The 24,148-nt window shown below is 42.2% G+C and overlaps 1 protein-coding gene and 1 pseudogene across 1 annotated transcript in view; both read left to right on the top strand.

Moving 5' to 3' along the window:
- Otud7a (OTU deubiquitinase 7A) overlaps positions 1–24,148 on the top strand; it is a 105,832-nt gene that overhangs the window by 42,612 nt on the left and 39,072 nt on the right. The gene's annotated exons all lie outside the window — the stretch shown is intronic.
- On the top strand, positions 23,098–24,094 carry LOC114628733 (annotated as a pseudogene).

The raw sequence follows: 24,148 nt of genomic DNA, 5'->3' as shown, positions 1-24,148 counted from the left end.
TCCCCTAGCCCCATCACCTTTGAGTGAGGAATCCATTGCAGCTCCTGCACCTGGTTCTTACTGTCCTGTTGATGAGGAAGGTGAAGCTGTACCTTAAAACACAGGTGCCACAAGTTGAAGGACCAATCCTCCCCAGTCTTACAATCCTTGGATTACAAACAAATTTCAACGTATGACAGCCCTGACCTGGTCTTCATCAGCTATAAGTAAACCTTCTGAGAAAGAAAGGGAAATGCTTACCATGCTTTAGTAACAGTCCAAACATTAAGAACTCATGGATGCATCCACTGTTCCCCTGGGTGACCTTACTGCATCCACACATAAGACACAGAGGGAAAGAATTTGGGAAGGCATACCCCACATCTGGGAGATGATTTCCACATGAACACGATGTCTAGGGCCAAAGGACAGAGGCATACCTATATAATCATGGCTTCTACATACACAGAAGATTAGAGCTATCATAAATGTTCAAAATGCCTTAAAATTGGCACCATACCTACTTCCAGTGGAGGATAACAGGACTGGAGGGAACCTACTGAGAAAGGCTAAGATTTGACAGAGGTACTCAAGGCTTTGAAATCAGCCTGCTCTGGCTCTGATTTTCCCAGGAGCTGGTAGAGCTTCATGAAGCTGCCTGCTTGCACCTTTCATCCGAACATCAGATTAGTAGTAACTATCAAATGAAGACAGAGTCAGCCCAGTTACACCTGTATATGCTGCCAAAAAAATTCCTGTGCAGGTTAAAGGCTATTTCCACAAAGCAAGCAGACGAAACTCTACCCTGGAAGTAAGATAAAGAGCCAGGCCATCCATGTTAAATGGATAGCGGGTGAGGGCTGCTGTAGAGATGCTAGGGGCAAGGTAAGTGAGCATAAGGTAGGAGGAGGGGTCTGTGCAAACCAGCGGGAGGAGGGAGCTTGGGAAGCAGTCAGAGCATACTGTCACGGGCTGGACATAGTTAAAGAAGAATCAGGAGCACAGGTCCAGCAGAGGCTGAAGGAGTGGAGAAGAAAGTCAAATGGGTGAGTTGCAGAGCCCAGGGAAGCATTCGTGTTCTGGGGTCTTAACTGTAAATAGAATATACGGCCTCAAGAAGGTTTGGAGCAGGAGAGTAGCAGATCTTGATTAACATCTAATGGAGTCTGAGTGTCAGCCAGAGATGGAGTGTGAAGTTGTAAAGAGGAGAATCAAGAGGAACGGAAGAGACGCAGGTGCTCTTGTAGATGATGGTAGCAACGGGAGGATGAGAAGTGGCCAGACACTAGAACAGAACGGAAAACAAAACAAACCAGGGTGTGTTTCGAATCTGCAGGTCTTAATGAGGGATTGGCTGGAGCTATGATAGAAGATTTAAGTATGCCTCAAGAAGATTGCCTCACTATGTGAATAGGTGACGTGCTGGGAGCAGGTGGTAGTTAAAGCCTGAGATTCCTGTAAAGTTGCTGGACAGCCAAACAGGTGACTTTGAGATTAGCGAGAGATCTAGGCTGAGAGAACCAATGTGGGAGTTTATAGTGCACAGTAAAATTTGTGGAGTGGGATAATCTCCTCAGGGGATCTTCGATGGAGCCTCTGTCACCACTTGGTGTAGGATAAGGGTTCTGTATGATTCTGATGCAAAGGCAAAAAAGATACTAATCTCCAACTGGGGTTCTCCAGCACTGAGGAGCCTATGAATGGAAGAAAAATCCAAAAAGACATGGAGAATGTACAGCCTAATAAACAGAGAAAGCCAGTGGCTGACAGCAGCAAAATTAAAAGGGAAGGGATCATGGCAAACAGGGAGGGCCCATGATGCCAATGAGCCTTGTGCACTAGGAATCGCCCAGTGGGTTGGGCTCCATTCTCTGTACTTCTATTACTTTTACATCCTGTATAAGTGAGCTTTGTTTTGCTGTAATGAGATACCTGGTTTAATCAGTGTGCTAGAGTTAAAAGTTTGTTTGGACTTACCTTGTGGAAGATCTCAGTCCATGGTCACAAGGTCCTTGTCCTAGTTACGTTTCCCATTGTTGTGATTAAAAATCCTGCCAAAAGCAATGCAAGAGAAAAGAGTGGTTTGGTTTTAGCTCAGAGGTCTAAGGTTCTGCCTCTCATAGTAGGGACATCATGGTACATAAGCTCCAGGCAGCAAGCCAAACTGTGTCCGTACTTGGGGATCAGAGAGAGGAAAGAACGTATTCAGCTAGCTTTCTTTTTATGCAGTCTAGGACCCAAGGCCAGTTTTAGGATACATCTTCCTGTTTTATCCCCCTCAATTAACCTAATCAAATAGTCCCTAGAGACTAACCTAATCTGAGTAATTTCTCCCAAATATCCCTCAGCGGAATTGCAGAATTCTTCCTGTGGGTGATATCAGATCCCGTCAACACCCGTAATCATCACAATCCCACCTTTTATCAACTTGACACTCAGAGCTAACAACTTTAAGCCATTACCTTCTATACTTTGTCCCCATAATCTCATGACCATCTTAAGCAACAAGTAACAAAAATGCATTCAGTCCAATGTGTAAAGTCCTCAGTCTTTAAAATTGTCAAAACTCTTTTTAAAGTTGAAAAACCCCATCTCACCTGAGACTTGAGTCAGCCTCTTAGGTGTGTCCTCCTATAAAGTCACAAATAACTCACATATTTCCGGTATATAATACACAGGGTAAATAGCCCTATTTCAAGACGGGAGAATGAGGACATAGAAAGGAATGATCAGACCAAAGCAAGACCAAAATACAGCAAGAAAAACACTAAGTCTCATATCAGTGGGGCTCACGGTGGAATCATCTGGACTCAAAAGACTTGGATAGCATCACTTCCCCAGCTCTGCTCCCCATAGCACGCATATCCTTTCTCTTAGGCCGTCTTAACTACATCTTTCCTCGGAAGATGTCCCATGGTCCTGGGCTCTCCGACACCCTACACTCTCCACTATTCTTTAGACTTTTTCGCCTCCACAGTCATGTGATGGCCTTTCAGAGGGTCCTGGTGAGGACTCCGACTTCTCTACACACTGCCTGACCTAGCCTTCTCTCTGAAATTGTACCAAGGCTCGTAGCCCCTCAGTCTTGCATCTTTCGTGCTTTCAAAACTAGTGCTGTGTGGACAGTGCTGCCAAGTTCTGCTGCCAGCTCAGGCTGGAGCTTGGCCACCTTCTGTTCTGACACTGGAGAAGGTAGCTGCTTTTGAGGGCCAGGGATACCGTCAGAATGGCAGTCTCTGTTCTCTGCATCTGTTTGTGCTCTCCCCTTTCAATGAATGTATTTCACTAAATAAAGCCTCTGATGAATGAGGCCTTGCTCTCAGGACACCTCTCCTGTTGTCCCAGGGCAATGTACCATGTTTTTCTTTGACAAGCACAGCCTCTTTTTCAGCACACACCTTGGCTTCGGAGTTTAATTTGTTCAAGTGCCTTCCTCAACAAACTACACATTTGTGTCCTTATGCCCAAATTTTTCATCTTTTTTCATTGCCACTGGATATGTTTAGTAAAAAGTCAGTGCCACGGTTCAAATGCACACCTGTCTTGAAATTCCCTCTGCCAAATAAATTAATCCATGATCTTTAAATTCAAGCCCATTCAAGTTCTCAGAGCAGAATGAAGCCAGATTGTTGACCGAAGTATCTCATTAATGGCCTCTGGCCCAGTTCCAGATAGAGTTCTTTTTTGTCTCCAAAACCTCATGAGCCAGCCTCTACTGACCATTTCTTTCAGAATTCTTGTCTTCCAAGCACTTGACAGAATGGCCCACTAAGCTCTGCTTGCAGTAGCCAAGGGTTTGGCCTACAGTTCCAAACTCTTCCATATCCCATTCACAACAGAGTCAGTCGCCCTAAGAACTACCATGTGCTCAGGCTTACCCAGAGCAATGGCCTCAGTTTCTGTACCAGTTTTCTTACTTAGTTATTTTTCTGTTGTTCATTGTTGTGAAAAAGTATATGTCATGACAAAGTGAGCTGAGGAAGAAAGGGTTCGTTCTGGTAGAGATGTCATGATAGCAGGAACCTGAAGCAGCTAGTCACATGGTATCCACAGTCAAGAAGCAGGGAAGGAGCTAGGGAAATGGTTCGGTGGTTAAATATTTGCCATAAAGGTTCTCTCAACCACTCCAATTGTTCTCTTAGTAAACATACATTGAGAATCTACTATATTCCACATGATACTAGTGATATCAAAGATTAACAGAAGAAGGAACACAAGGTCATTACCTGCACAGAACCTCCAAGGACCTAAGAGAGGCAGACATGGAGCAAAGCACTGTGGTCCCAGAAAAGCATCCCACAGAAGTATCTGAAGTGGTTCTAAGAGGCCCTGGGTTGCACTGTGCTCCTATGATATTATGAGGAATCACAGGGGCTCATGACAAGAATCCCCCTGACATAAATCCTCTTCATAAAGGATTGTCTTGTTTCATTTTCTTCCATGAAGTGCCTCAGTGGGTGAGAAGCAAAATAGCATCTTACTTAAACTGTGTGATAAACATCTGTTACAAATCGCCCATTAGTTGGTCCTGTCATCATACATGAATTTGAAGTATGTTGCTCAGCAAAGTCAGAACAAATGACCAAGGGCTCCACATGGCACGTGGCCTCACTAACCTTTGATGGTCTTCTCTTGTCACTGCTATCTCTGCAGGAGCTCAGGTGCTGAAGTTAGCCCCAGTGCCAGCTCATGGGCCCCTTTCCCTGTTCTAACTGAACTAGTTATGTGAGGACACATGAATGGAAATGTGACATTGGACCATGGACTCTTTGGGAAGCTTTTCAGTTCCACTCCTTGTGTGAAGATTTCCCTTTCCAGGGTTTCAGCCGGATGCTAGAATAGCAGTGGCTGGCTCATCTTCCCATAAGAGGTTCTTGATTTACAGCCAAAGAATTGGATCAACTGAGTAAGAGTCTGCTTTCTGGAAGTCAGCTTAAGTCCGGCCACTAGCCAACCCATAGTCAGCCAGATGCTCTGGCTGGCTGCACCACCTATAAGTCCTATTCTACATATGTCTTTAGCAGCAGCCAGGGCTACAGGATTCTTTGTACAGCAAGCAGATGTCTTTTGGCCTTATTAGTTTGTGTGCTTCTCCATGCATAGCTCTCCTTAGCTTCAAGAACACAAGCAAGACTCCTAGACACCCCTTTAACACTCCTAGGACAGGAATGGGAAGTGAGTGTACAGAATTCCTATTTTAATGTCCTTTTGACCAAAGGACACTGTGTTCATTTCTGCTAGTTCATAATAACAAATTACTCCCACATTTAGCAGTCTGAAAACGTAAGTCTACCATCTCATAGTTTCTGTACGTTTTTGCTGGGCCCAAGAGTCCACTTTATCTCTGCAGGCTGAAATTCTGAGGTCACTTGGCCGTGTCCTCATCTGCAGCTCTGTCAAGAAACGATCCACTTCTAAGTTTCTCAACACAATTCAGCCCGTTGATTGGGTGACTTCTGTACATTCTGTTGTCTGGGGAAACTAAATAAAAGGCGTCAAGCCTGGGGCTCAACTGTAACACTGAGGCAGATTGGCTTTTGTTAGGAGAGTTGTTGATGCATGTTGGGAGCTCTGTGGAGAGCTTAGGCCTACAAAGCAGAGTGTGGGGGGAGGGTGTCCCTTCTCTTAGGTTTTCAAGGAAGGGAAAGGTTCTGTGCCACATAGTTATACTCACACTGTCTCTGGTTTCTAAACAGAAGGGAGTGAAAGGAGTTCTTGCATTTCGAGGAAGGAACATGTGACCTTGAAGATGTAGGAGGATGAGGCAAAGGGACCATTTATTTCATGTACATCATATGCCTCCAGTAACTCCTGATGGCTTGGAGTCTGGTAGCCTGGAGACTATACGGAGTCAGCTATGAAGGAAAAGAGACACAGCGATGCAATGGGAAGATCCAGTCTAGGTAGACTTAATTCCTTAATCCCTAGAGCAGTGGATCTCAATCTTCCCAATGCTGCAACCCTTTAATACAGTTCCTCATGTTGTGGTGAACCCCAGTCATAAAATTATTTTCATCACTACTTCATAACTGTAATTTTGCTAATGCTATGAACTGTGGTGTAAATATTTTTTGAGATAGAAATTTGCCAAAGGGGTCATGACTCATAGGTTGAGAAGCCCTGTTATAGAGACTGCCTGAGAGGCCTAGGTATATAACAAGTGCCCTATGCACCAACTCTCTGCCTAGGTCTGCACTTAGAGATACCATTTGCAGATATACACACAGCAAGAGACAGAAGGCGTGCCAGATTCATGGAAAGGTGGCCAGTCTCCAGGGCCCATGGCAGACACAGTCTCACATGGTCTCAAGAGCTGAGGGACCTGAGAAAGTTGCCTTTTGTGGGTTTACTTGACTAAAGTACTGAAAGACATTTGTTACAGAATAAGACAGCCAGAGCTGGTCTTACCACATCCTTCCACATCCCAGGATGCTGCCTTGTAGAACATTCCAGAGTTATTGGATATTAGAAGTGAGAAAGAGTGAAAAGTGACTGGTTTAGTCAAAGACCACCTGGAAGACTGTCCTCCTTGCCATCCAGTACCTTTCAAATTTGATGGATGGATGGATGGATGGATGGATGGATGGATGGATGGATGGATGGATGGATGGACAGACAGACAGACAGGCAAGCAGGCAGATGTAGACATGGACATAGTCATGGATATGGATACATATTGCTTACTTGTTCAAGGCCAGTCAGAGACTCCCTCCTGTCTCCTTCTCCCCTGTATATTTCAACCGTCACTGTCTTGCTCCAAATCCCTCTCACTGCTTTTTTATCTGACCATTCAGCCTTCTTTAAGGAATTCGCCCTGTTAGGTCAAGATAACCCCAGACAACACTTTGATCAACCTAGAATCAAGAACTGACTTCCCCAAAGTCTCCTCACTTAGCCGTGGATTGTTACCTAATTGCATAGAGTAGCGTGAAGCTTATCCACCCTCAAGAGAAAGGGATTTCACCAGTACACCTAGAGGCAAAATCTTAGGGCTACTTTAGAGATCTGCCTGCCGCATATGAAGTGTTCTTATTTGCAGATAACTATTCTGCTGAGGTAAAAATCACAGTGAGATATTAAATCATATTGGATATGTCGGGATCAAAGGAATTTGCCCAGCTTCCTGATTGTTCCACTTTTAACCATTCTACTTGAATTGGCATGCTATAGTATGCAGCAGCTGCAGACAACGCATATATTTGGTTTCTAGTCTCTTGCTAATGGTTTCTAGTCTCTTCCTAATGTGTCCTCTGAGGAAGCTGGACCCTTTTGGGAGTGACAATCAAAGCTGAGGCCCTCAAGGGTGGGGTAGGCACAGTAACGTCTGTGCTTTTAGTAGCAGCATCCAACACATAATGGAGGCTCATGCAGGACTCTTATACACATGTGCAATGAATTACCTGCCAGCTAGCTCTCATGTCAGCTCCACACCAGATCCAAAATGGCCTCCACCTGACAGAAAGGAAAGAACCCTGAGAGTATAGGCATCTACCTGGGCCTCCCCAACCTGTCAAATGGCTGAGCTGAGGAGAATCCAGCTCTGCATGCCCCAGCCCTCTCTGTGTAATACCTTCTAAACCATCTAAACCTAAACCATCACTCTCTCCTCAGAGTTCTCTGTTAAATATTCCATTCCAAATGTGAATTATGCAATTTCTTTCCCTAAAAAAATAGATCACCAATGGCCAAGGAAATTCCCAAAGGAATGATCTTTCAAGGGCCAGATACAAAAGTATTCAGTGAGGTCAGGATACCAGGGTGACACGGTGCAGACCAAGCTGAGAGGAGTTGCCTGACAAAGGCAGTGAACAGAGGGATGCCTTTTTAGGGTTTTGCCCCTTGAAAACGGTCTTCCTGTTTGAGCAGTGGGGCGCTTTTATTTACTTACGGGAAAGCTTTTGACATGCAGCAGTAGACTACAGAGGGTTCTGATTCTGGACTCCAGTCTGTCTAGTTGACTTATCTGTCTCTGGACTACAATAACGTTAAGCTTATAAATCCTAGGCTGTATAGTCCAGGGCAAAGCTTAACAAGTCCTGATCTCTATTAGTTTCCTCCCTCTGCCTCGGGTTCATTATTGTTCATTTTCTGAGGTTCTGAGATAGTTTCTTAGTCCATTAACCCTTATCCTATTGTAAATGTTTAAGGTTAGTAATTATCTCTTTACAATATTCACTATACCCCACAAGTTTTGACAGATAATATTTTTGTTATCTTATAATCCAAAACATTTTCTAATTTTCATCTTCATTTATTTTTTGATCCATGGATTATTTTGCAAGATGGCTATAGGCCTGTAATTTATATCCCGGTTTGTGTGTTGAGATGTGTTCCTTCTACTCCTGGTCTCTTCATGGATTTTATATGAAGGATGTTGGATTTTGTCCAAAGCCTTTTCTGCATCTGTTGAGATGATCCTATGATTTCTGTCCATTTGTGTGATATACCACATATATGCACCAGTTGCCTACAGACATGATGGGGATGCTCAGTCCATGAAGGATCAACAATATGGTCACGTAAGCAAGGTTTAGGTAGTGACAACCACAGTTGACCTACCATTGTGACAGGGAAATGACTGCAAGGCCCCGCCCTAGATATAGAGTGGGGGTGATCAACAGCTGCTGAAAAGTCTCTTGGGGTTTAAATCACTGCCCCAGCTAAGACTGTTCACCCATTTGTGTTGGCCTGTGGTAGGTCATATGCATCTAGAAACTCATCCGTTTCTTTTCAGTGTTTTAGTTCAGTGGATTATACATTTTAAGGCCTGTCCTGATTTTCTGAATGTCATTGGCATTTGTTGCAATGTCTTTCTTCTCATCTCTGATTTTATTCATTGGATTTTTCTCTTTTACCTTTGCTTAGTTTGACTAAGGGTTTGTCTACCCTCTTAGTCTTTCAAAGAACCATCTCTCGCTTTCTTTTTTTTTTAACTTCAAATATATTTGGGTCTTATTCTTCCCCTCCCCCAAGTGCTTCCAGATCCTCTCCACCTCCCTGGTCACCCAACTTTAGGTTCTTTCTCAAAAACAAAGCACAACAACAAACCCCCCAAACCAAGCAAACAAGATAAAACACCACCCAAAAAGAGGGGAAAAAAAAGAGCACCAAACTGCAACCAGATAAAAGCACACATGTGCACGTGCTCACACTCACACACACATACACACACACACAACTATCGAGTCTATTATATGTTATTATCTGTTGGTCAACTACTCCTGAACATGAGGCCTACCCTGGAGTGACTGACATACCCAATGTCACCCCACTGGAGAAAACTGATTTTTCCCTCTCCCAGCAGGTATAAATGGCAGTTCAGTTGTTAACCTTTACCCTAGTGGCTAGATTTTCATTCATTCATTTACCCACTTTTAAAACATAGTGAAATAAAATATAATAAGATAAAACAAAAATTATCACACTGAAGTTGGACAGGATAAATCAACAGACAGAAACAACGAACCAAAGAGAAGGCACAAGAATCTGAGACCCACTTGTTTGCACACTCGGGAATCCCATGAAAACTAAACTGGAAGCTAGAATGAACACGCAGAGGACCTGGTGCATGTCTGTGCAGGTCCCACACATACTGCTTCAGTCTCTGTGAGCTTATGTAAGCTTTGATCACGGTGATCAGAGGAGTTTATTTTCTTGGTGTCCTCCCTCCCCTCTGGCTCTTACACTCTTTCTGTTTCCTTCCTTCCTCCGAGAGGGATTTGATGGCGACATGCCATTTAGAGCTGAGTATCTAAGGTTTCTCACTCTCTATGTAATGTCTGCGTGTGAGTCTCCTTATTTCTTTCCATCTGCTGCAGGAGGATACTTCTCTGATGATGGCTGAACAAAGAACTAATCTATGAGTATAACAGAATACCCTTAGGAGTCATTTTCTCACTATATTTTTTTCTCTTTTTCTTTTTTGAGACCAGTATCATTTAGTTTCACTCTAGGACCCTGAGCTATCTAGTCTCGAGTTCAAGCCGTGTTGGGGATGGGTTCCATCTCATGGAGTGGGACTTAAGTCAAAGCAGTTATTGGTTAGTTATTGCCATAAGCTCTGTGCCACCATTACAAGTAGTATACCATTGCAGACAAGGGTTTGTGGCTGGGTTTGTGTTTACTTTTCTCTTTTGGTAGCCTGCATAGTGCCTTTCTGTGTCGTATACAGTAGAGTATGGAGGTGAAGGCTCCATGTAGGCACCAGATCCACATCTCCATGTTCAGTGAGTTGCATAGGTGCTATCTTCAGCATGGGCCTTGCAGTCATTATGGGGGGCAGCCTTTAGTCTTGGGAACTGCCCGGGTTGTTGGGGGATGTCTGTGGAAACCCTTTGGCCAACAGCTCACTTAGATGTAATCCAGTCACCATTCTGGAGGCTTTGGTAACAGATGGAAAGTTGGAACTCTGTCTCCCTCATTATCTGGCAGTTTCATTTAGCTTGCCTTCATATGTGTCTATATTTTAGGAAGTCTCTACTGTGTTGGGTTTTTATACTACTCCCTCATCTGCCCTTTAATTTTAGCTGCCTCTCCATATTCCTTCTCACAACTCCCTCACTCCTACCCTCAACCACTTGATCCTCCCATTCCAGGTCCCCACCTTCCATCCATATTTATACATTCTGTTTCCCTTTCCTAAGGAGGTCTGTCTGTTCCCTCTAGGCCCTTAGTCTCTATCGACCCTTTATTTGAGGGTGTTTGTTTGTTTGTTTGTTTGTTTGTTTGAGACAGGGTCTCTCTATGTAGTCCTGTCTGTCCTGCAACTCACTATGTAGACCAGACTGGCCTCAAACTCACAAAGATCCACCTGCCTTTGCCTCTCAAGTGCTATGCTTAAAGAAGTATGCCACCATGCCTGGCACAAACTTTCAGTTTCATTGAGTCTTTGTATTATTTTTTTCATTTCCGTTTCATTCACTTCAATTCTACTTTTAATTACTTCTTTCTGTCTATTGATTTAGTCCTATTATTGGTTTCCAAGGCCCTAAGCCATATTATTATTTATCTAAGACCTCTTGTTTTGTTAATGAAAGCACATGTAGCTATTAACTGCTTTCATTGTACCCCATGATTTGGGTATGTTGTGTTCTGTTTCAGTCAGTTCTAAGAATTATTTTTGTTTCCTTCAATAAGCATTTTATTATTCAATAGTGTGTTGTTTAATCTCCATGAGTTTGTGTGTGTTCTATGCCTTCTCTTCTCTTGCTTTTCACTTCTTGAGTTTGTTGCTGTGTTTTGTTTGCTTTTTTCTGTTGTGGTCACCTAGAACACAGGAATTAATCCAGTTTTCCTGAGGTTGTTGAGACCTGCATTCTGTGCTAATATATGACCTGTGTTAGAGGAACCTCCATGAGCTTCCGGGAAGACTGTGTTTGGGTAGGATGTTACGTAGGTATCTGTTAAGTCCATTTGATGCCTGGTGTCATTTATTGCAGATGTTTCCCTGTTCATTATTGGGATAATCTGTCTGTTATTGAGAATGAGACAGTTCATTTAACCACTGTTACTGTTCTGGGATAAATTTATGGCCTTATATCCAATAGTATTTGTTTTGTGGCATTGGTATACTCATGTTTGGTAGATATATGTTTTCAATTATAATGTCCTCTTGGTGAGTAATTCCCTTAATCAGTACAAAGTATCTTCATCTCTTCTGGCTGATTTTGGTGTGAACTCTGTTTTGTCACATATTAGAACAGTGACACTTGCTTGCACTCCATTTGCTTGGAGTGTCTTTCTATCCTTTCACCCTAAGGTAGTGTCTATTTTGATGGTAAAGTGGATCTCATGGAGGCAACAGGTAGATAGATTCTGTTTTCAATCCATTCTGTTAGTGTGTTTTGATGAAAGAACTGATACCATTGCTATTCATAGTTATTATTGAAATGAGTGTATCAATGCCTGTCATTCAATGATTTTATAGTGTTTGATTTTTTTTTTATCTATCCCTAATTCACTTAGTTACTGTTCTACCATGATATTTTCTCCTTATAGTCTTACGAGTGTGTTGATCATTCTCTTCAGTCTAAAGGATTCTTTTCTGTATCTTTTGTCAAGCTAGCTTAGGGGTCTTGATTTTCTTTTCATCATGGAAATTTTTTTCTTTCTCCTTCAATTATGACAGATAGATTTTCAGGGTATAGGAGTCCAGGTTGGTAGCTGTTGTCTTTCAGAACTTTGAATACATCATTCTAAGTCTTCCTGACTTTTAAAATTTGTCTTGAGAAATCTGCATTCATTGTAGTGGGCCTGCCTGTATATGTGAGTTACAGTTACAGGGGTTTGGTTTTTGGTTTTTTGTTTTATTTTTTTTATCTCAATACACTTTCTTTGTTTGTTATATTTAGCATTTTAGTTTTAATGTGACATGGAAGGTCTTTTCTAGGCATGTTCATTTTGAATTTCTAAATAACTCTATTATGTCTTCTATTATTATTTTATTGAAAATGTTTTCTGTGACATTCGCAAGAAAACCCCTCTCTTTCAGTGCCTATAATTTGTACATTTGTTCTTTTCATAATGTCCTATAGATATCAAATGCTGTGTTTGTAACCTCTTATTGATTTATTTTTGACATTGACTGAGTATTCCAGTTCCTCTCCTGTCTTTTCAAGCCCTGATATTCTGTTGTAGCTCTGGCTCACTACATCGCTAGGCTTTCTACTAAGATTTCTGCTGTTTTATTGAATTTTCATTTCCAGTTTTTTGGTTTGGCTTTTCCTCAGTATTTAAGAACTTCATTGAATTCAGGTTTGTTAAATTTTTTATCACGCATCGGACCCCCCCCCCTTATTTCATTCACTTCTTTGTGTTCTCTTGGAATTGATTCAGAAGTTTCCTTATGTCCTCTTTTATTTCTTAGAACATACCTGGAATCTTTCTTTTGGTGTATTTGAGATTTTGTCAAATTCATTTTCATTGAAGGTCATTACTGTCAGATTGGTAATTTTGGGGAAAAGTCATGCTTCTTGATTTTTCCTTTTTCAAGTGTTTTTTCACTGAGACTTTTGTGTCTAGAGTTAGGCCATTGGTTTAAATTTTTTATTTAAATTCTGCCAGTGGTAAATATGTCCAGTGTTCAAGAGGGACTAGGCTATAATATAGTTGGAAGTGCTGCTTTCCTTTGCCAGACTGATATTGTGAGCACCACAATCAGTCCCCCAGTATTGCTCTGAGAACAGAATGCTATATATAAACAAAAGCATTATGAGAATATGGTAATATATCAAATCAGGCTTTAAAAATTATCTCTTATGCCCCAATCATTTTAGGAAGTAAAAGGCACCAACAGTACTATGTTATGAATATATTAGCTACTGTGAGTAGAAAGGAAAACAGAGCAATACCAAGGATTGCATTCCCTAGCTTCCAGAAACCTGTTACACCCTGTGTGGCATTAGGTCTCAAATGATGGGCACATCCCTGGTCGGCCCTTGGTGTCTTATTGGAATGTGTTCTTTCCTTTGGAATACTGAATCACAGATCCTGGTCCTTTCAGTAGAACGTACTTCACAGGCAGAGTTTCAAATGCTGTTCATGCCTCTAGAAAAGAAATTTCAAGAATCCATTTGTGAATGCAGGCCTGAGCTCTGTACAAGTCCTTTCCAATGCCCAGCACACTGCTTGGAGCCAAGGTTTTCATCCCCTGTAAAGTGTGGTTCACCTGGGTTCCATCTTATTGAAATCCTATGCAGCTCTGACTTAAAGTTTCTTTCCCACAGTCTAGCAGTGAAATCCTGGACAGGCTTCTGAGTTGTGTCTCTTCATTTCCCAGGAATGCTGATTCACAGAGGCTCTTGAGCCACTGGTACAGCAAGGGTCTCTTTAAGGTGGGGTTCCACAGCTCTGCCAGTATAATGTTGCATGCCAAGAAGAGAGAGTTTGTCCAGCATGCCCTTCTGCTATTGATACTGATGTACACCTGGAACCCTACTCTTCTTTTGTCCCCTTCTGAAATTACAGCGCAAATTTTCTGAGCCGGTCTGTATTGAGGGATAGTTTTCACCATCTCTTGTTACTATTACCTCTCACTGAGAGCAGAGAGCCTCTCTAAATGAACAAGTCTTTCCATACAGGACTCTGGAATTTCTCACCTCTTTTGTAAAGTTGCCTATTTTACTTTGTCCTTAAAATTAGAGATATTTAGATGCCCCTCATATTTTCTGATAGCTATTACCCAGCTTTCCCCAGTGTATTCTGAATTTTATTTATTGTTTGAGTGTTTCATTTTATACATTTCTTTTGACTAGTTTTTCTTTTTTCTATTTTTATTTTATTGAAAATAGATCTTTATTCTATACAATATATTCTGGTTATGGCTCCCGTCCCTCAGCAACTCTTAGACCGTCCCTATCTCCACTCCCATCCAAATCAACCCCCGAAAGCAAGCAGGCATCAATAACAATACCAGACAAAACAAGAGCAAACAAACTAGAATAGGACAAAATAAATTTTAAAAAGGAAGAAAGAAAAAAGCACAAGCAGCACATAAGGTGCAGAAGCACTTTCTGTACATGAGAATCCCCTTAAAACACAAAACTGAAAGCCATCTGTAAAGGGGAGAAAGGATCCCTGACAAAGAATATTTGCTTTCTTTTGCTGGTGACAAGACACCATGACCAAAAACAGCTTGGGAAGGAAAGGGTTTATTTGGCCTATGCATCCTGATCACAGACACAGGACTCAGAGCAGGGACTCAGTAGGAGCGGCAGCAGGACCTTCAAGGGAGTGATGCTCACTGATTTGTTCCCCGTGGCATGCTCAATCTTGCCTACAGGCCAGTCTGCTGGAGGCTGCTCCTCAGTTGAAGTTCCCACTTTTCAAGTGACTAGAACGTGTGTCAAGTTGACAAAACCTAACCAGCACACTTCCTTCCCTGTTCCTCCACCACTGCGTATGGATTGTTGTCAGGATCCTTGCTGACATAGATGCTATCTAAGGCATGGGCTGGGACGCCCATGTGTCAGTAATTATGCCTTTATCAAAATGAATCTTGCCATTTTTTTTAATTTGTAGTAACATAGTTTTAATATCTCCCAGTCTGGAACTTTATAAAGAGACTTTTAAAAGTCAAGTGAGACAGATTGCTATTACACAGCCTAGAGACAAAAAAGTTACTGATTGAATATTATTCCCACTCATGTCTCTACCAGGCCATCCATGGATACTGTTAATTAAGGCACCTAATTGTATTTCTCATTCAGCTTCAGTAAGATGATTTGCAGGTGGTAAGAATGTGCCCATTGTCAGCATAAGCATTAGCATCTTCATGGCCATCTCATTTTGTAGTGTGCATTTTATTACATGCAATACCTATTTCATTTACAGTTACAGGCATAGTTAGTTTGTGCCAATAAAACACATCATTAAAATAGAATTACTGAATATTAACCAGGCAGCACTGGGGAGCAGATCAGAGACCAGTTTAAACAAGTGTGCTGACAAGCTTATTATATTAATCTTTGTTAGCATGCTGGCTCTAAACTGAATATGCTTTTGAGAACCTTAATTTACAACTGAGCTGGAGTCTTTACCTTCCTATCTCAGTGTTTTTATTTTGAAAGCATTAACACCTTTTGTTAAAAGCAGTTACGTGAAATGAAGCCAAACGAATCACTGACCTGCGGCTGTCCAGTGCTTGCTAGGATTAGTCTCTCTTTTGATTGCAGTATTTTGGGGGGTTTTCCCTTTTGAGACAGAGACTCACTTTGTTACCCCAGGCTGACGTGGGACTCTCACTGTGTAACCTTGGACTCAGACTCAAGGCAGTCCTCAGGACTCACTCTCAAGTGTTAGGATGACAGATGTGAGCCACCACACATGGCATATTCCCTTAAAAATTGTCAACCGAGATGTTTCTTACAATTTATTGGAATATCTGTATTAAATGTTCTTATTCAAGTGAAGTTCACAAACAGTTGAAAGTCCTGAGGGGTGACTAAGTTCTGTAGTTTATCCCCCAAGTAAAATGTAATATAATTAACATGACATATAATTATGTATGTAAGTAGTTTATGTATTAGAAACTTGATAAACATAATTCATATGCATACATATATAAACAAGCAAAAGTATATGTATAGATACATGAATATGTCAACTTTTCTCATAAACTTGAACAATTTTAATATCCAAGAAGCAGCTTATAAGTGATGTTTGTGTCACATACATGGCATACACATACCACTGTCAGATGATCTAGGAACGCATTCTCTTGAACAGCTATTAAGGGCAAATGCACTCTTTCCAGATGGTGCCATGCTCACCCATGGCAACATCTTGGTGACCGTGCCTGCCTCACCTCTGTGCAGCTCACCTCGTCTCACTGCTTTCCTTTTGCACCCTCATTTGGGTGAGGTTGTCTGGGAGCCTCCCAAGAATGAGTGAATGGAGAGATCTTGACCCAGATCCTTGTGCAAAGCCAGGCTGAGGTCACAGCTCGTGCTAATCATCCAAGATGCTATCCCAGACCTATCAGCAAATGGTCTGTGGAGAAGTCATGCTGCTGGAGCTATTCTGTACAAATCCTACTTTCATTTTTCTTGAGTAAATCCCAGGGTAAATTGCTGAACTAGATAGGTGCTATGGTTTCAGTGTGTCCTCTAAGAGTTTACATGTTGGAAGCTTAAGGTAGCAGGTGACCTTTAAGGCATAATGTCTAAGAAGATGTGGGTTTTTTTTCATTTGGGGTACTACTCTCAAAAGGTATTCATGTAGTGACTATGGGTCCCTGGCTATTTCCCATGATAATAAACCATTATAAAAGAATGAGCCCGACACCTGAATTCTGGATTCCTGTCTCAGTATGTGACAGCTCTGTTCCTTTCACATGTATTCCTACTATGATCTCATCCAGCCATGAGGCCTTCAAATACATTTATCTGGTCCTGAACTTGCAGCCTCAAAAGTTTGTGTCCTGCAAGATTTGGAAGCCAACATCTCATCATGGGTTAGGGAGAGACTCCTGAGGCCCCACCACTCTTTGAGAACACGTGACAATTAAAAGTGTCTGAGGCAATTCGATGTCACTTTGTTCAGTGGTATAGCCACTGATAAGTTACTCAAGTACCAGTTAACGACTCTTTGCCCATGCTCATGCAAGCAAAACTACACACATATGTGCAGACATACACACACTCACATGTACACACATACACACGCACAAGCACACCAAAGTTAAAGGGGAACTTGTTGGGAAGAAGGAGGGACTCAGTGGGAGACAGAGGAAAATGAGAGAGGGAGATGGGGATAAAAATGACCAAAATTTATATCCTATATAGAATATATATGTATAAAATGTATGTGTATATATAATGAATGTATGTGCGTGTCTGTGTATAAAATTGTCAAGAATAAAAATATGCATGCTAAATAGATCCCTTTGGTTTGTTTTCAGCCTCAGATAATTTGTTATAGTCATAGAAAATAGACTAATATAAATTCACTAGAAGCATACCCCCAAGATCGTCATCAAGTGTTGATTATTTCAGAAGCAAAGCCTCTGATATGTTATCCTTACTGAGAAGTGAGGCTGCTGTCGGTGACTTTGTGCATGCCTTCCGTTTTCGTTTCTCTCGGGTAAATACCCAAGAATAGAACTTTTGAATCGTGTGGCATACATATGCTTAGGTTTGTTAGTGATTGCCAAAAGGTTTTCCAACATCATGGTGCCATTTCCACTTTCGGCTGTGACGTACAAAGTCTAGTTGCCATGTGTCTCCACTTTTGCTATGACAGACTGGTCTACAGGGTGTGAAGCAGTGGCTTCCTGCAGTTTCAATCTGTGGAATTTCGTGGCTATCTATATTGAGGACCTTTTTGTGATCTCTTTGACCATCTGTAATTCCTCCATGATCAGATTCTTGTTAAGTTGTGTGCCCGTTGTTATTAGGTTGTTTGCTCTGTCCGTCTTCCACTCCCTCTCAGATGCATGTCCCTTCACTTGGCAGTGGTATCTTTGAGTGGATATTTTATTTCAATAAAGTCAAGCATACTGTTTTGTTCTTTGGCAATAATATTCTGTTCTGTTTTTTTTTAGGTCATATTGCAGTTTTAGCTTTTTATTTGGGACTCCGAATATTTATAACTTTTAGTTTGATGGTTATGGCTACGATTTAGTTCAAATTAATTTGTGCTTATGGGGCAAAGACACCATTGAGAGTCTGTCCCCATGTATCTATTAATCCTCACACCACTTGTGTGACTCTCACTCCTCCACTGATAGTCCACACAGCTTTGCAGGAAATTGCTTGGCCATAACCACGGGTCTGTTTGGTCCTCTCATTTTGTTTCATTTATTTGTCTTCTTTACACCAAGTCTACATTATCATGAATACATAATAAACTATATAATCAGAGATGTAAATATTCAGATTTTCTTTTTCTTTCAGATTTTATTGGTTACTCACTTTTCTTCCCTTTTTTTATATTAGTATAGCAGAGATAATATTTAGCAGCCATATGAGAGTTTACAGACTGATTTCATGCTTAAATGATACAATATTTTTACAATTTTATATATACCTTTTGAAAACAGTTAGCATTAGTCCAAATAACTAGTAATCTAAATTGCTACTTGTGTTCTGAAAACACTGACAGACTATGAACAGCAAGAGTCCTATATTGTATGATGAGTGCACACGTTGGAGGACACTTTATGTGTTCTAAGGCAGTCTGCCATCATGAGAATTCATAGACAGGCAGGGAGAAGCTGAGAGCAAGGCGTATGTAGTGCACAGAGGGTTTGAAAATGGTGGGTAGAGTCAATAAGCTTTATTATTTCTTTAATAATGTTCTGGCAGAATTATGCAATGTTAACAAGAACATACTCTTCCATGAAGAGATTATTGTTAGTATTGGACTCCAAAGGCCCTTTACTAAAAAAGTCAAGTGCAAATATGTGTGTATGCATCTATATATTAATACTGCATATAACGCATAAACATGCTATATATACCTATTTCTTTTTTTCTTTTTTTCTTTTTTTTTATTTTTTAAATCAAATCATAATTTTTACTTATTCACACAGGGGCTATAAACACAAAAAGGCCGGACGTGGGGAAGGGGATGACACCAAAGCGTGGGTGTTCTAAAAACAGTTTTTGATTTAAAATTGCACACTTCATAAACATATACAATGTGTTTTGCTCAAACCCACCCCCACTCCCTCCTCTGCAACACCTCCCTCACCCTACCATCATTTCTCCCTCCCAAGTATGTTTACTCTTTTTTTTTTAACTCACTGGATCTAGTTAGTGTAGACAGTATACACCTGACTGTACAGCCATCCACTATAGCATGGGGAGCCCATCAAGGGACACATCCCTGAAGGAAACTGTCTCTCCTTCCCCCAGCAGTCAATGGTTGCCAAAAGTTCCTCAACTACTGGTGGGACTTGTGATCGTCCCTGTCCATGCGGGCATTTTGACTGACCTGATCTTGTACCAGTTTCCTACATGCAGTCGAAGCTTCTGTGGATTCTTATGTCCAATGGGCCTGCCTTGTCAGGAAAACACTGTTTCTCAGCAGTCCTCCACAACTTTTCTGACTCTTTTATAGTCTTTCTTCTCCTGTCCATGATGATCTCTGAGTTTGGAGGTATGATACAGTTTCCTCTTTGGGCTAAGAACTCTCTAGTATCTTATTCTCTGCACTTGGGCAAGTTGCTAGTCTCTATATTAAGACCCATCTATTGAAAAAAATAAAGAAGCTCCTCTGATGAGGGTTAAGATCTGTGCCAATCTATATAAAGATTAGTATTTAGAGGGCAGTTTGATACTACGTCTACTTAGCAGAATAATGGTGGGGTCTACTTTAAGATCTAAGTCCAGTTAAAAATACCAGCTATGTGTTCTATCTTGTGGAGTGTCTTACATTCAATCAGAATGTGCCTGGCTACTCTCATAACACTCGTGCCAGTATCACATCCACAGACATGACTTGGCAGGCGTCCTTGTGGTAGCAATCACAGTCAGTATGGTGGATAACTACTTTTCCCCAAAAGCAGCCTATGTAGCACCTTCTGGCATTACGAAAGTTAGCCAGTATTGGTGAAACTTCCAGATCAGTACCAGCTGGGTGTCTTCATTGTCCAATAACCTAAGTATGTGCCCTGTTTAGCAATGATATCCTTTATCAAGTTCTTGTGGGTACCCAAGAGCAATGGCCTATATTGTTCTGGGAATCTGTCAGACCTCCCTAACAGATATGTACTTAAGTGTCTGTTTTTAAGTTCATTGTTGGCATTGTTTTGTTAATTTTTTGTAGCCTGCGGTTTGATAGACTTGAATTGTTTACCAGGTCAAGAAGTTTTTGTAGATTCCTAGGGTTTTTTTTTTTAATATAAAACCATTTCTTCTAGTAATAAACTCAGCCTCACTCTTTGATTCCTGGCACTTTGACCTTTTACCTCTCACAGGACTGGCCTGACTCGGGCCTTAGTCAGGGTTGAGTGTTGTTTCTTGTCTCAGCAAGAATCCAGGTGGCTCCTCTCTGTAGTGTTAGCATTGTGGTTTCCTAGGGGGTGTCTATCCTACCAAGAGGCTTGCTTGTTTCCCTTTTGCTTTTTTTCCTTTCATTTTGCTGTTGACGACTATTTGTCTCCGTGCAGACCCTGGTCCGGGGGTGTTTTTATCAGTGCTTCTGAGCACAGTGCATTAAGCACTGGCCTTATCTCATTATCACACTTTCAATGCTGTCCTCTGCTTTTAAGATCTTGTCTTTCATTCTCAGCAGCTTTACAGTGTGCTTTGGCACAGTTTACTTTGTAATAATATTTCTTGTGTTTACAGACCTTCTGAAATTTATATATCCAACTTGGAAACGTTTTAAACATTGTATTTGTTCTAATATGTTATTTGATCTCTTCCTTCTTCTTTTTTTTTTAACTCTATCCAAGTTACTTCAAAGTTTCTGTCAGCTAATTCAATTCTAGATGACTTACGTGGCTTTTTCCCTAACCTCATTTTAAGCCTGGAAGGTTAATTGTCTGTGTGCCTAGTGATTTTTATACTGGCATCTAGATATGCAGATAAAGTTGGAGGCTATAAATGGTGTTACATTTCTCTAGAGAGGCCCACCCTTCCTTCTGGAGCCTCATCCCATAACTCCAGTCAGGGAGCACTGAATTGAAACTGGCTTGCCGTCCCAGAAGGCTCCATCCACTTCAGGTTCATGCCAGGCCTGCCAGTATTTTCTGTCTATCCTGTTATATTTTCTCAGCTTTTCTTCCCCGGTGGGTATTGAATTCAGTATCTCATGACATATCTGAAAAAGTCTGCTTTGTGTCAAGAACTGCAGTATCTGAGAGTTCACTCTGCCTGCAGCTGATAACTACATCTGCCTGGTTTCATGCATACTGACAGAAGACCTGAGAATCCTGGGTCAGAGAAGAGCTTGTGTGTGTGTGTGTGTGTGTGTGTGTGTGTGTGTGTGTGTGTGTATTTGTAAAGCTTATGGCAGTGGATGTACAAGAATGAATTACTCAAGACCCAGAAAGGCAAAGACTGCATTGCAAGAAGACAGGTGAAACAGAGATACCCAGCTGACAGGGGATGGAACTATTTTAAAGTAGTTGGTGGGTGGGGTTGCTTGGGTTTATCCCAGGGGCCAGGCATATCTGGATTTAGTGGTAGACATCTCATTATCTTGTAAAGTAGTAAATTTCATATCATATGTTGCTTTTCTTGAGTCTGGCCATTTGTCCAGGTGCTGTGGGTCACTGGGACTTGGGTTCCAGATGTTTGCATCAGGCACTTATTATTAGAGGTCAGAGTTGATGTGCTGGTGGCTGCTTGCTGAAGTGTGAGCATTCAGCTGTGTTTGGCCTTTTATTGGCATATTTCCTTTCTGACACATCAGCAAGATGAACTCAGTAACAGTGGTTAAACGTCTGATCTCTGGACCTGCTTCAGAGCTGAACAGGGCTCTGCAGAAGCCCTGGTCAATATTCTGATCTGCCGTGGGGTCATAAATATAAGACATACAAGACTACAGAGGCATCTAGGATGGGGGAGGAAATGGCTGTTGGCAAAGGTTGAAAGCCAAACTGTGGCATCAGGTGGAGACCTAGAGGTCTTTGGTGGTGACATATAGGTGATATGACCTGTCATCTGAGAGCTGTCCTAGCCAGGAGTCTTGAATTATCAAGAAATGAGAAGAGCCAAGCATCAGGCTTGAAGGAGATTTGCCTGTAGGGAAGAGAACAGGAAGGCAAGTGTCTGTGTGCCACGGGGGTGGAGGGGCTGGGTTTCTTATCTGGCTGTTCTTTTCTATTAGGAGACCCCTATGAAACAGAAAGAGCATCAGGACTGGAGACACACTGTTAGTGAGTGTCACTTCCTGGTGATGCCTGGGAGTCACAATGAGGAGCTATGGAATAGTTAAGGCTGGGTAAAGTTCAGGCAGGCTGAGCTTGAAGGTGAGTGTGACAGACCCGGGTGTGAGGAGCTTCCCCCAGCAGCAGTAGAGGAGACATGAGACACAGAGTAGGATTTCACTCACTTGGAGCCTGCGCATTAGTTTTGCTAGAACTTATTGAAAAGATTTGTGCAGCAGTCAAGAACGGGTTTTCTTAGTGGGACACTGGTAAGGGTGAATACCACATTGTCAGGACACATCCCAAGGTTTCAACATTCCTTTTACCATTTTATTCCTGCTGGCTTAGGACTACACACTTTGGCTTGCAAGCACCTCAAAGGGCAGGTTTACCAGTCTTAAACAGGACGTTATGAGCTTTAGTTTTCACTTAGCTGTGACATCTAGACAAAGCTGCCATGTGAGTCTCCATCCAGCTCACTGAGCCAGTGAGTATGCAGTGGTGGGGCACAACACGGATTAGTTACAGATGATGGAGTAATGTGGCCAGAGTTGGTTGGCTGGACCATAACTGTATCTGTTTCCTGAAAGGGTCAGGATCAGGGAGGGAGTGCCAAGAGCCCTGATCTAGACCTGCTAGAAGGAATCCTCTCCCTGCATCCCCCTCTGCCATGACAGTGGCCAGGTGTGTATGGCACACAATGGCCACCTCTGCATACAAACTATCTTAGAGTCCTCTATTCTGTCCCCCCAAGATAGCGTGAATGCTGCCATGTGTACCTGCTAAGGATGCAGGTGACCATGGTGACATCTGAGAGGTGTGGGCACTCCGGGCCACTCGATACCAGTCGGTCACCTCATAGGACAAACGTTGAGGGTACACTTCAATATGAGCAGGTCAGACATTAGATTAGCAGCTGAGGAGCAAGAGAGCTAGCAGGCAGCAGGCGGGCGGGTGGCCGGCCGGCACGGAGGGAGGGAACGAGCAAGTGGTGAGCAAGCCAGCGAGGGCGCCTCAGCGGAGATTCCTCAGGCCCCTCTGTTGCCCTCCCCGGAGCCCACAGCACCTACGGCACCCAGCGGAGCGGACACGGCCCTGCCCGGCCTTAGCCTCGTTGCTGAAGGTGGATCAGGAAGTGAAGCTCAAGGTTGATTCTTTCAGGAAGCGGATCACAAGTGAGGCAGAAGACTTGGTGGCAAATTTTTTCCCAAAGAAGTTATTAGAACTTGATAGTTTTTTGAAGCCCACTTACAAGAAGCGCAGGTTGGATGAATGTGTTCCTTCCAGGGAACCAAGGTGTTTGTGATGCCCAATGGGATGTTGAAGAGCAACCAGCAACTTGTGGACATTATTGAGAAAGTAAAACCTGAGATTAGCTGCTGATCGAGAAATGTAACACGGTCAAAATGTGGGTTCAGCTCTTGATTCCCAGAATAGAAGATGGAAACAACTTCAGGGTGTCAATTCAGGAGGAAACAGTTGCAGAGCTAAGAACTGTCGAGAGTGAAGCTGCGTCTTATCTGGACAAGATTTCTAGATATTATATTACAAGAGCCAAATTGGTTTCTAAAATAGCAAAATATCCCCATGCGGAGGATTATCGCCGCACTGTCACAGAGATGATGAGAAAGAGTACATCAGCCTCCGGCTCATCATCTCAGAGCTGAGGAATCAGTATGTCACTCTCCACGACATGATCCTGAAAAACATTGAGAAGATCAAACCGCCCCGGAGCAGCAATGCAGAGACACTGTACTGAGGCCAGGGCCAGGGCCAGGGGACTTTGTGAGTCTGGCTCAAGACTGACATTGCCTTGGTTTGTTACATGACTATCGTGATGGGGAAACTGGC

This window comes from Grammomys surdaster, unplaced genomic scaffold, assembly GCF_004785775.1.
Source record: "Grammomys surdaster isolate TR1022 unplaced genomic scaffold, NIH_TR_1.0 271, whole genome shotgun sequence".
In the NCBI taxonomy this organism is placed as follows: Eukaryota; Metazoa; Chordata; class Mammalia; order Rodentia; family Muridae; genus Grammomys; species Grammomys surdaster.
The sequence above is the reverse complement of the archived record's forward strand: the minus strand, read 5'-3'. Positions and strand labels throughout refer to the sequence as shown.